Genomic DNA, 12681 nt, shown 5'->3' with positions numbered 1-12681 from the left:
CAACTACCTCTGCAACGCAATGCTGCAAGGCAAACCCAACGTTTCATTGGAAATTAATGTAATTCTGGTGTACCAACATGCAATGATGCTGTCAGTGTGATCTAAGCATCTGGGTAAAGTACAGACTACTGTCTATAGACTGCAGGGACAAACAATCCCCTTCACAAACATACTATCATAAACTCAGCAAAAAAAGAAACGTCCTCTCACTGTCAACTGCATTTATTTTCAGCAAACTTAACATGTGTAAATATTTGTATGAACATAACAAGATTCAACAACTGAGACAATCTGAACAAGTTCCACAGACATGTGACTAACAAAAATTGAATAACGAGTCCCTGAACAAAGGGGGGGGTCAAAATCAAAAGTAAGTCAGTATCTGGTGTGGCCACCAGCTGCATTAAGTACTGCAGTGCATCTCCTCCTCATGGACTGCACCAGATTTGCCAGTTCTTGCTGTGAGATATTACCCCACTCTTCCACCAAGGCACCTGCAAGTTCCCGGACATTTCTGGGGGGAATTGCCCTAGCCCTCACCCTCCGATCTAACAGGTCCCAGACTTACTAAATGGGATTGAGATCCGGGCTCTTCGCTGGCCATGGCAGAACACTGACATTCCTGTCTTGCAGGAAATCCCGCACAAAACGAGCAGAATGGCTGGTGGCATTGTCATGCTGGAGGGTCATGTCAGAATAAGCCTGCAGTAAGGGTACCACATGAGGGAGGAGGATGTCTTCCCTGTAACACACAGCATTGAGATTGCCTGCAATGACAACAAGCTCAGTCCGATGATGCTGTGACACACCGCTCCAGACCATGACGGACTCTCCACCTCCAAATCGATCCCGCTCCAGAGTACAGGCCTCGGTGTAACGCTCATTCCTTCGACGATAAACGTGAATCCGACCATCACCCCTGGTGAGACAAAACCGCGACTCGTCAGTGAAGAGCACTTTTTGCAAGTCCTGTCTGGTCCAGCGACAGTGGATAGGCACAATGTGTTTTTCAGAGTCAGTAGAAAGGCCTCTTTAGTGTCCTAAGTTTTCATAACTGTGACCTTAATTGCCTATCGTCTGATAGCTGTTAGTGTCTTAACGACCGTTCCACAGGTGCAAGTTCATTAATTGTTTATGGTTCATTGAACAAGCATGGGAAACAGTGTTTAAACACTTTACAATGAAGATCTGTGAAGTTATTTGGATTTTTACTAATTATCTTTGAAAGATAGGCTCCTGAAAAAGGGATGTTTCTTTTTTGCTGAGTTTATATATATGCATAATTATTTAATCACAATTTGCACCGTGCAACATCCTACCTGGCTATGGAACATACAGTATGAGATCTTCTTCATCAGATCAACCTTTACCGTAGGTTCCATCTCTGTGTCCTGTACCTGCCCTGGGTTTACATCTGCCAGGTACATGGCAGCCCACACCTGACCCTGAAACATGGGTCAGATACAGAAATACGGGACAGTCACCACTCATCCTATACTTATGCAACAAAATGTGTTCTATATATTCCCTGAGGTTTTACAGAAGAGAGGACATTCATTCTTGAGTGAGGGCAGAGTGTGTCCTCATCCACTAAGGTTAAGGATCACACCCCTCCACCCCCTAGGACCAACCCCTAACGGTCATCTATGATTCTGCTTCCTTGACGGTAAGAAGGTGAATGGTTATGAGATGCATAAATTAAGTTATTCACTCACTCACACACACACACACACACACACACACACACACACACACACACACACACACACACACACACACACACACACACACACACACACACACACACACACACACACAGAGGTGTGGTGGTTAATGGGTGAGGTTCCTTGTTAATCTCTAACATGTTACATGATGCAGGTTGATAAGCTGCATAATGTCTTGTCAGTGAGTTTGGTGTGAATGAGTGATGTTGTCCACTGTAAATGTTTCATCGCTGACATAACCCTAACGTACATTATAGACATAACCACTTTCCAAGTTTCCATCTTGACTAACTGACTGGCTGACTGATTTGTAGATCCATCAGTTACTGTACTGTGCTCTGTATGTGGTTGGTGATGAAGTGGCCTGGGTTGCTTGAAATTGTGATGTTTTATGCTAGCTAGTTTTTATGTAGTGTTCAGATTTGAATGACTGTACATTTTTACCAGGGTAATAAAATAAAATAAATCTATCGTATTAAGTGATTCCTTTTAACGAAGTTACAGTGAAGCGGCAGGTAGCCTAGTGGTTAGAGCGTTGGACGGTTAGAGCGTTGGACGGTTAGAGCGTTGGACGGTTAGAGCGTTGGACGGTTAGAGCGCTGGACGGTTAGAGCGCTGGACGGTTAGAGCGTTGGACGGTTAGAGCGCTGGACGGTTAGAGCGCTGGACGGTTAGAACGTTGGACGGTTAGAGCGCTGGACGGTTAGAGCGCTGGACGGTTAGAGCGCTGGACGGTTAGAGCGTTGGACGGTTAGAGCGCTGGACGGTTAGAGCGCTGGACGGTTAGAGCGCTGGACGGTTAGAGCGTTGGACGGTTAGAGCGCTGGACGGTTAGAGCGCTGGACGGTTAGAGCGCTGGACGGTTAGAACGTTGGACGGTTAGAGCGCTGGACGATTAGAGCGTTGGACGGTTAGAGCGTTGGACTAGTAACCAAAAGGTTGCAAGATCGAATCCCCGAGCTGACAAGGTAAAAATCTGTCGTTCTGCCCCTGAACAAGGCAGTTAACCCACTGTTCCTAGGCTGTCATTGAAAATAAGAATTTGTTCTTAACTGGCTTGCCTGGTTAAATAAAGGTCATGTAAAAGCACATCAAAACTTTGAAAGAGCACAAGCAAGTATGTTCAGCCAGATTGTGCAGGGGGAGACAAAAATGATCCACAAACCTGATGGTTGAAGTTGCTTGTTTGGGCCTCTCAACTTTTAAAGGAGGTAGTGAAGGGGGGGGGGGGGGGGCAGGTCAGCGGACAGCTATTCACCCAGGCCCAAGGGAAGGTTCCAAATCTCCCCTGACATTCTTCTGGGCTCAAAGAAACGCAAGGACAGAACTGGCACAGAACTGGCACAGACTGCCCCACGGTTGCTACGGAGAAGCGCTTTCCTGAAGCGTTGCCAGGGTGAATGCTGTTTTTTGTCCCTTTGCCACCTCACTTCCTGTTGGAGAATAAGGAGGAGACAAAAGAAGGAAGAGAATCATTAACCCTCTGAGTGCCCCTACTGTCCAACCAGAACCCCCCAGCAGTGCCAACACCATCTCTACAGTCTCACCATCCACTTTGGTTACCTATTTCTGTCCTCTGGCAGCAAATGTCATTATTTTTAGCTATACTAAAACAAACATCCATACACCGGTGTAACCGGGCAGACAGAGGGATGGCGCAGGTTTTTGTGAAATGGAGGCTTTGAAGAAAGAAGAAAAGCCCTGCATACCTCCAGTAGTTGTATTGACTGGTTAACAGACTGACCCGGGCCAGATCTTTCCATACTCTCTGTGTCTGTTCGGAGAGGTTTCACTCTCTAACCATGACCCTGTGGTGTCAAGATATGTCCTCAATCCACCGGGCCTGTGGCTGATAGGCCAGGGAGCAACAGCGATGCAATTACAGGAGGCCCCATAGAAATTGAATCACTAGATAGTAATTAATAGAACAGTAATTATTTTATATTAGAGGCCCACGACTTCACATGCTGGAACTCCAGACAGAGACAAATTTCTAATTTGTTAATATGATGTTTCATGTACATTTCAGTGCCTTCTTTCTCTTGCTGCTGAACAAATGGCCTATATATAAAAGGTGTCTGATGAAAGCTCAGAAATGGGAGAATGTGACCATAATTGTAGTATGAAAGGAATGGCATGCTCTAAATCCAAAGCTGAATCCTCTTAAATGTGCAGATTAAGGGAAACCCTGTGAGTTTCCATATTCTCTGCAATCCTGCAAGTACTCAAATGTGTGTCAAGTAGGTCTATCAGGCCCCCATATGCCTGAATACATTCCAAATGGAAATCTACTTGACTGAATGAAGTCTACAGACGCACATTCGCCCCGGATACATCCACACCATTGATTGACCCACACGTTGAAGTTTAATTTCTGAATAATGTTACAACTCAAACTCCCTCGTAACGTGTGTGTGTGTGTGTGTGTGTGTGTGTGTGTGTGTGTGTGTGTGTGTGTGTGTGTGTATGTGTGTGTGTGTGTGTGTGTGTGTGTGTGTGTGTGTGTGTGTGTGCGTGCGTGCGTGCGTGCGTGCGTGCGTGCGTGCGTGCGTGCGTGCGTGCGTGCGTGCGTGCGTGCGTGCGTGTGTGTGTCTTGCCGGTCGGGCCGGTCTCTGCTTCCTGTCCCACTGCTCTCAGCTCAGTTCAGCATGTCTAGACTCACTGACCCCCTCCTCTGCCCCTCTGCCTCTGTCCCTCTCTCACCTCAGACGCACCATAGATTCTGATTAACCATTGTGGTTTTTCTGGTTTTACAGATATGGGCACGGCTAATCTTTTTGACAGGGTTGTCTCGTACAGCACTATCATTGTGAGAGAGGTCACACAACCCCCCTTCACCCCCCTTCACAACAGGATCAGCCATCTTCTGAGGACACACACCTGTGTTAACCTGTGTGACGTGGAGCAAGTGAGCATGCAACATCTCTGCACAAGTAGACAAAGTATAATATCATCCCTCTCTCTCTCTCTCTCTCACACACACACACACACACACACACACACACACACACACACACACACACACACACACACACACACACACACACACACACACACACACACACACACAATGCACAGAGAGCATATCTAGCCTGGCAGATTTGGCAGAGGTAATTGACATGTGACATGATGACATCACATCAATCTGTCCCCAAGCAGCCACCATCCAAACCACAGAGACACCCTGCTCCTGTTTCTCTAGTCCAGGGACGGGCAACTTTGATTCTGGTGGGGCCACAGAAAATCTGAACTCATCATGAGGGGCTGCAGTTGTTCATGGGTCTGCTTACCCACATTTAGCAGCCCCCCTCTTGACAGCGGAGAGAACATTTTTACATTTTAGAATACATTTTGTGCAATTCTACACATTTTGCCATTAGGCGTAGAGACAATGTTGCAGCTTCAAAGCAAGCTTGCTGCAATTCTAGACATTTTGCCATGAGGCTCAGAGAAGATTTAGCAATTTCCTAACTAATTTCATGCAATTCTGCTCATTTTGGCATGGGGCCGAGAGGAAAATGCTCTGTTTTACAGCAAATTTCCTGCAATTCTAGGTTTTAACACACCTCCAGGTTGTGTACAGGCAATTTGACCAAGAAGGAGAGTGATGGAGGGCTGCATCAGATGATGTGGCCTCCACAATCACCTGACCTCAACCCAATTGAGATGGTTTGTAATGAGTTGGACCACAGAGTGAATTAAAAGCAGCCAACAAGTGCTCAGCATATGTGGGAACTCCTTCAAGACTGTTGGAAAAGCATTCCAGGTGACTACCTCATGAAGCTGGTTGAGAAAATGCCAAGAGTGTGCAAAGCTGTCATCAAGGCAAAGGGTGGCTACTTTGAAGAATCTATCATCTAAAATACAGTTGGAAATACATTTAAACTCAGTTTTTCACAATTCCTGACATTTAATCCTAGTAATAATTCCCTGTTTTAGGTCAGTTAGGATCACCACTTTATTTTAAGAATGTGAAATGTCAGAATAAAAGCAGAGAGAATGATTTAAATCAGCTTTTATTTCTTTCATCACATTCCCAGTGGGTCAGAAGTTACATACACTCAATTAGTATTTGGTAGCATTGCCTTTAAATTGTTTAACTTGGGTCAAACGTTTCGGGTAGCCTTCCACAAGCTTCCCACAATCAGAATTTTGGCCCATACCTCCTGACAGCTGGTGTAACTGAGTCAGGTTTGTAGGCCTCCTTGCTCGCACACACTTTTTCAGTTCTGCCCACATTTTTCTATGGGATTGAGGTCAGGGCTTTGTGATGGCCACTCCAATACCTTGACTTTGTTGTCCTTAAGCCATTTTGCAACAACTTTGGAAGTATGCTTGGGGTCATTGTCCATTTGGAAGACCCATTTGAGACCAAACTTCCTGACTGATGTCTTGAGATGTTGCTTCAATATTTCCACATAATTTTCCCTCCTCATGATGCCATCTATTTTGTGAAGTACACCAGTCCCTCCTGCAGCAAAGCACCCCCACAACATGATGCTGCCACCCCTGTGCTTCACAGTTGGGATGGTGTTCTTCAGCTTGCAAGCATTCCCCTTTTTCTTCCAAACATAGCAATGGTCATTATGGCCAAACAGTTCTATTTTTGTTTCATCAGATAAGAGGACATTTCTCCAAAAAGTACAATCTTTGTCCCCATGTGCAGTTGCAAACCGTAGTCTGGCTTTTTTGGGGGGGTTTTGGAGCAGTGGCTTCTTCCTTGCTGAGCGACCTTTCAGGTTATGTTGATATAGGCCTCGTTTTACTGTGGATATAGATACTTTTGTACCTGTTTTCTCCAGCATCTTCACAAGGTCCTTTGCTGTTGTTCTGGGATTGATTTGCACTTTTCGCACCAAAGTACGTTCATCTCTAGGAGACAGAACATGTCTCCTTCCTGAGCGGAATGATGGCTGCGTGGTCCCATGGTGTTTATACTTGCGTACTATTGTTTGTATCGATGAACGTGGTACCTTCAGGCGTTTGGAAATTGCTCCCAAGGATGAACCAGACTTGTGGAGGTCTACAATATTTTTCTGATGTCTTGGCTGATTTCTTTTGATTTCCACATTATGTCAAGCAAAGAGGCACTGAGTTTGAAGATAGGCCTTGAAATACATCCACAGGTACACCTCCAACTGACTCAAATTATGTCAATTAGCCTATCAGAAGCTGCTAAAGCCATGACATAATTTTCTGGAATTTTCCAAGCTGTTTAATTAAAGGCACAGTCAACTTAGTGTATGTAAACTTCTGACCCACTGGAATTGTGATACAGTGAATTATAAGTGAAATAATCTGTCTGTAAACAATTGTTGAAAAAATTACTTGTGTCATGCACAAAGTAGATCTCCTAACCGACTTGCCAAGTGATTGGAAAAAAAAAGAGTTTTAATGACTCCAACCTAAATGTATGTAAACTTCCGACTTCAACTGTATATTTTGATTTGTTTAACATTTTTTGGTTACTATATGTGTTATTTCATAGTTGTGATGCCTTCACTATTATTCTACAATGGAGAAAATAGTAAAAAATTAAGAAAAACCCTGGAATGAGTAGGTGTGTCCAAACTTTTGACTTGTGCTGTATATACACACTACATGGCCAAGACACCCCTTTAAAGTAATGGATTCGGCTATTTCAGCCACACCCGATGCTGACAGGTATATAAAGAGGAGCACACAGCCATGCAATTGTCTGGTCCTTGTTTGGGAACAGAATGGCCCGTACTGAAGAGCTCAGTGACTTTCAACATGGCACCCTCATAGGATGCCACCTTTCCAACAAGTCAGTTCGCAATTTCTGCCCTGCTAGAGCTTCCCCGGTCAACTGTACGTGCTGTTATTGTGAAGTAGAAACATCTAGGAGCAACAACGGCTTAGCCGAGAAGTGGTAGGCCACACAAGCTCACAGAATGGGACCGCCGAGTGCTGAAGTGAGCAGCGAGTAAAAATTGTCTGTCCTCGGTTGCAACAGTCACTACCGAGTTCCAAACTGCCTCTGGAAGCAACGTCAGCACAATAACTGTTCGTCGGGAGCTTCATGAAATGGGATTCAATGGCCGAGCAGCCGCACACAAGCCTAAGATCACCATGTGCAATGCCAAGCGTCGACTGGAGTGGTGTAAAGCTCGTCGCCATTGGACTCTGGAGCAGTGGAAACGCATTCTCTGGAGTGATGAATCACGCTTCACCATTTGGCAGTCTGACAGACGGAACTGGGTTTGGTCTATGCCAGGAGAAGGCTACCTTCCCCAATGCATAGTGCCAACTGTAATGTTTGGTGGAGGAGGAATAATGGTCTTGAGCTGTTTTTCATGGTTCGGGCCCCTTAGTTCCAGTGAAGGGAAATGTTAATGCTACAGCATACAATGACATTCTAGACGATTCTGTGCTTCCAACTTTGTGGCATTAGTTTGGGGAAGGCCCTTTCCTGTTGCAGCATGACAATGCACCCGTGCACAAAGCGAGGACCAACTCCATATTATGCTATATACTTTTTGGGGGTGAAATTGATCTGAGGGCCTTCAAAAGGGGCCTTATCTAGTCTTTATAAATGCATGCACACAACGCAGAGGAGTGGTGGTTAATCCTGTGCGTGCACGTGTACACACACACTCCCCAAACAGGCTCTCCATGTGAGCTAAACACCTCATTAGCCTTGTTGTCCTTGTGTTATTTGGTGCCAGTCACCGTCATTCCAGGAGATGGTTTGACGTGGTGTGTGTACACTGAGGTGTACAGGCTGCCAGGCAGCACCAGCAGCACCAGCAGCACCAGAGGCCTGAGATGTGGTGATAAACAGTAAGCCTCCATCATTCCTGCTGCTGCTAAGCCCCCTGATCCCTGTGGTGCTACTAGTTTGGGGAACTCATTAGCTGGGCTCCCCTAGGGAGGGAAGAAGGGAGGGAAGAAGGGGGGAAGGTGGGAATGGGAGGCAGGTACAGTATGTCTGCCTCTCTCTCTCTCTCTCTCTCTCTCTCTCTCTCTCTCTCTCTCTCTCTCTCTCTCTCTCTCTCTCTCTCTCTCTCTCTCTCTCTCTCTCTCTCTCTCTCTCTCTCTCTCTCTCTCTCTCTCTCTCTCTCTCTCTCTCTCTCTCTCTCTCCCGAATTTGGTTTCCCCTCCTCAACTTGTTTATACAGCACTCAAACCCTACCCATGGGATTACACACTGTCTACTACACAGATATTGAATCAGAAAAATGTTCTCTTACCTGTGCTTTCCAAAGGTTTTAGCACTATGCTTCACTAACTTAAATGAAAACCCCACCCCAAAACGATCTTTTGTATTTGTTTCAGTAGTCTATTTTTGACATAGTCTCAAAATGTTTTGCTTGTCAGCACTCAAGTGTCCAAGGTATGTAACTTTCAAAACACAGAAATCATCCCCGTATGATGCATTTTGTCTCTTAAGATGCAGAAACACTGCATCACATGATGAAAAATGCATCATAAGGGGATGATTTCGGTATTTTGAAAATCCAACATAATTTACAAAAGAAGCATTCGTGAATTGGACCATTTTCCTGTCCTGCTAAACATTCAAAATGTAACAAGTACTTTTGGGTGTCAGAGAAAATGTATGGAGTAAAAAATACATTATTTTCTTTAGGAATGAGGTGAAGTAAAAGTAAAAGTAGTCAAAAATAGAAATAGTAAAGTAAGGTACAGATACCCAAAAAACCCGACTTAAGTAGTACTTTAAATCATTTTTCCTTAAGTACTTTACGCAATACTGTAGCTAGGGTTGCAAATGGTCGGAAACTTTCCAGTAAATTTCCTGAATTTTTCCGGATATTTTCCATGGGAAGTTAAGCCTGTGAATTTGGGGAATTTTGCTTAAATTCATCAAAAAAGTTAGCTTATAACAGTAACTTATAACATTTCTAATTTGTTAACCATTTCTGATAGTTCATTTTTGCTACCATGTGGATTTTAGCTTGCTTGAGCCTGCTAACTGAGGAGTGTTAATTCACCTGTTTCCATACATTCCATGTTTAATTTTAAGACATTTATCTTACAAAATAATTGTTTAATCTAACTGCTTAACTATTTATCTGTACATGGAATTGTATTTGTTGTTTTTTTACTCCTTTTTCTAATCTTTACAGGAAAATGCCACGGACACTATCTGATGTGTGGCGACATTTCACTGCAGCTAATGTAAAAGGAAAAGCTGTGTACATTTGCAAATACTGTGCCAAATAACATGTGAAGAATGCAACAAAGATACAGAATCATCTGGCCAAGTGCATAAAGTTCCCTCAGTGCTCACAACAAGCAACCTCTGACAAAAGTCCCTCTACTTCTATTCGAGGAGAAAATGATGAATCAGACACCTTATCGATAGCATCAGCTCATGGTCCTCCTGGAATCAGAAGTTTTTTGACTCAAGGGAGGAACGTAGTCAGAGAAATGCTGACTAATGTCTTGCTCGAGCTGTGTATGCAACTGGTTCACCTCTGATGCTCACAGGCAATGTGTATTGGAAGAGATTTCTGAATGTTCTTCGCCCAGCATACACCCCTCCAACCAGACATGCTTTATCTACTCATTTGCTGGATGCAGAGTTCAACAGAGTTCAAGTGAAGGTCAAGAAAATCATAGAGAAAGCAGACTGTATTGCTATCATCTCTGATGGGTGGTTGAATGTTTGTGGGCAAGGAATAATTAACTACATCATCCTCCACACCTCAACCATTATGCTACAAGAGCACAGACACAAGGGACAACAGACACACCGGTCTCTACATTGCAGATAAGCTGAAGGCAGTCCTCAATGACCTTGGACCGCAGAAGGTATTTGCACTGGTGACATACAATGCTGCGAACATGAAGGCTGCTTGGTCTAAAGTGGAGGAGTCCTACCCTCACATCACACCCATTGGCTGTGCTGCTCATGCACTGAATCTGCTCCTCAAGTACATCATGGCACTGAAAGCAATGGATACACTCAACAAGAGAGCCAAAGAAATGGTTAGGTATGTGAAGGGTCATCAAGTTTTAGCAGCAATCTACCTCATCAAGCAAAGCGAGAAGAATAAGAGCACCAAATTGAAGCTGCCCAGCAACACCCATTGGGGTGGTGTTGTCATCATGTTTGACAGTCTCCTGGAGGGGAAGGCATCACTCCAAGAAATGGCCATATCACAGTCTGCCGATATGTACAGCCCCATCAAATCAAACTTTATTTGCCACATGCACCAAATACAACAAGTGTAGACTTTACCGTGAAATGCTTACTTACAAGCCCTTAACCAACAGTGCAGTTCAAAAAGAAGAAAACATTTACCAAGTAGGCTAAAATAAAAAGTAAGAATGAAAAGTAACACAATAAGAATAACAATAGCCATCAAGAGGATCCTCCTGGATTATGTATTTTGGGAGAGAGTGGTAAGCAGCCTGAAACTCCTGAAATCTATAGCAGTAGCCATTGCACGGATTGAGGGAGACAATGCCATCATGTCTGATGTTCAGACTCTGCTTGCAGATGTAAGAGAATAAATCCGTACTGCCCTGCCCACTTCACTGTTGCTCCAAGCAGAGGAAACTGCAGTTCTGAAATACATCAAAAAGCGTGAAGACTTCTGCCTGAAGCCCATACACGCCACAGCGTACATGTTAGACCCCAAGTATGGCAAGAGCATCTTGTCTGGTGCAGAGATCAACAAGGCCTATGGTGTCATCACTACCATGTCTCGCCACCTTGGCCTGGATGTGTGCAATGTTCTTGGCAGTCTGGCGAAGTACACTTCCAAGCAAGGGCTTTGGGATGGAGATGCAAAATATGGCAGTCGTGACAACTTATCTCATCAGCCACCTGGTGGAAGCGACTTTGTGGATCTGAGGCTCTTTCCCCTGTTGCCTCCATCATCCTCCAAATCCCACCAACATCAGCTGCCTCAGAGCACAACTGGTCCTTGTTTGGGAACACACACACCAAAGCACGCAACAGGCTGACCAATACAAGGGTTGAAAAATTGGTGACCATCTGGGCAAATTTGAGGCTTTTTGAGCCTGATAAAGAGCCATCCTCAACAACGTTGGAAAGTGACAGTGAAGATGAGGCCTCAGAGTCCGATGTTCAAGAGGTGGACATTGAGGAGGTCCATGGAGAAGACATGGAAGCCTGAGAGGAAGACAACCAAAGCTTTAGTTTCTAGACTGTAATTTTACAGATGTATGTTGAAAACGTTTTTGGGAGACGTGATGGATCATTGGGGAGCATTCAATATTCCCTTGCTTTTGTTGTTTAGTGAAATCATCCCATGTGAAGAGTCAACTCATTTAATTAGTGCAATCCGTAACTAAATTGTTTTATTTATTTATATTGGAAGGATTTAATAATTTGCAATTATGTCTACTTATGATGAGGTGAAAGGTTTATGTTTCTGTCTCCATATGACATGGTAAATATATACAACGCAAAAAACTTCTACATTTAAATGGTATTAATATTAATTTGCATATATTTCCATTAATTCTCACATATTCCCGTTAATTCCCATATATTCCCGTTAATTCCCACGGAAAGTTTCCACCTCTGAATATTCCCCAAAATGTGCAACCCTAACTGTAGCTAACACTTTATGTATTTCTTGTTACATCTCCATCCTGGTACAACCCCAACTTCAATAGGAAAACCAGTCAGTTAGCAAACAACAGGGAACAGCACTGGGCCCATGCCTACCATTGTGAAAACCCTGAGTGTAATCCAGCACTAACACCGATATGGGCTTTAGCTCAGTGGGTAAACGTCATCTTGTGTGAAACAGATTACCCAAGATCAATACCTAGTCAGTCCACTTCACATTGGTGAAAACAGGTCACATTGGTGCCTTGACCTGAGTCACACAGTTGATATCTAGCCTATCAGTTGCTGAGGTCAAATTATAGTTGATGTAATTCTGTGAATGCCTACGTTTTAGCTCACTTTCAAGGTGTTGGAAAGTACAGA

The sequence above is a fragment of the Salvelinus namaycush genome, chromosome 2 (genome assembly GCF_016432855.1).
Source record: "Salvelinus namaycush isolate Seneca chromosome 2, SaNama_1.0, whole genome shotgun sequence".
In the NCBI taxonomy this organism is placed as follows: Eukaryota; Metazoa; Chordata; class Actinopteri; order Salmoniformes; family Salmonidae; genus Salvelinus; species Salvelinus namaycush.
Note: the sequence above shows the minus strand (reverse complement) of the source record.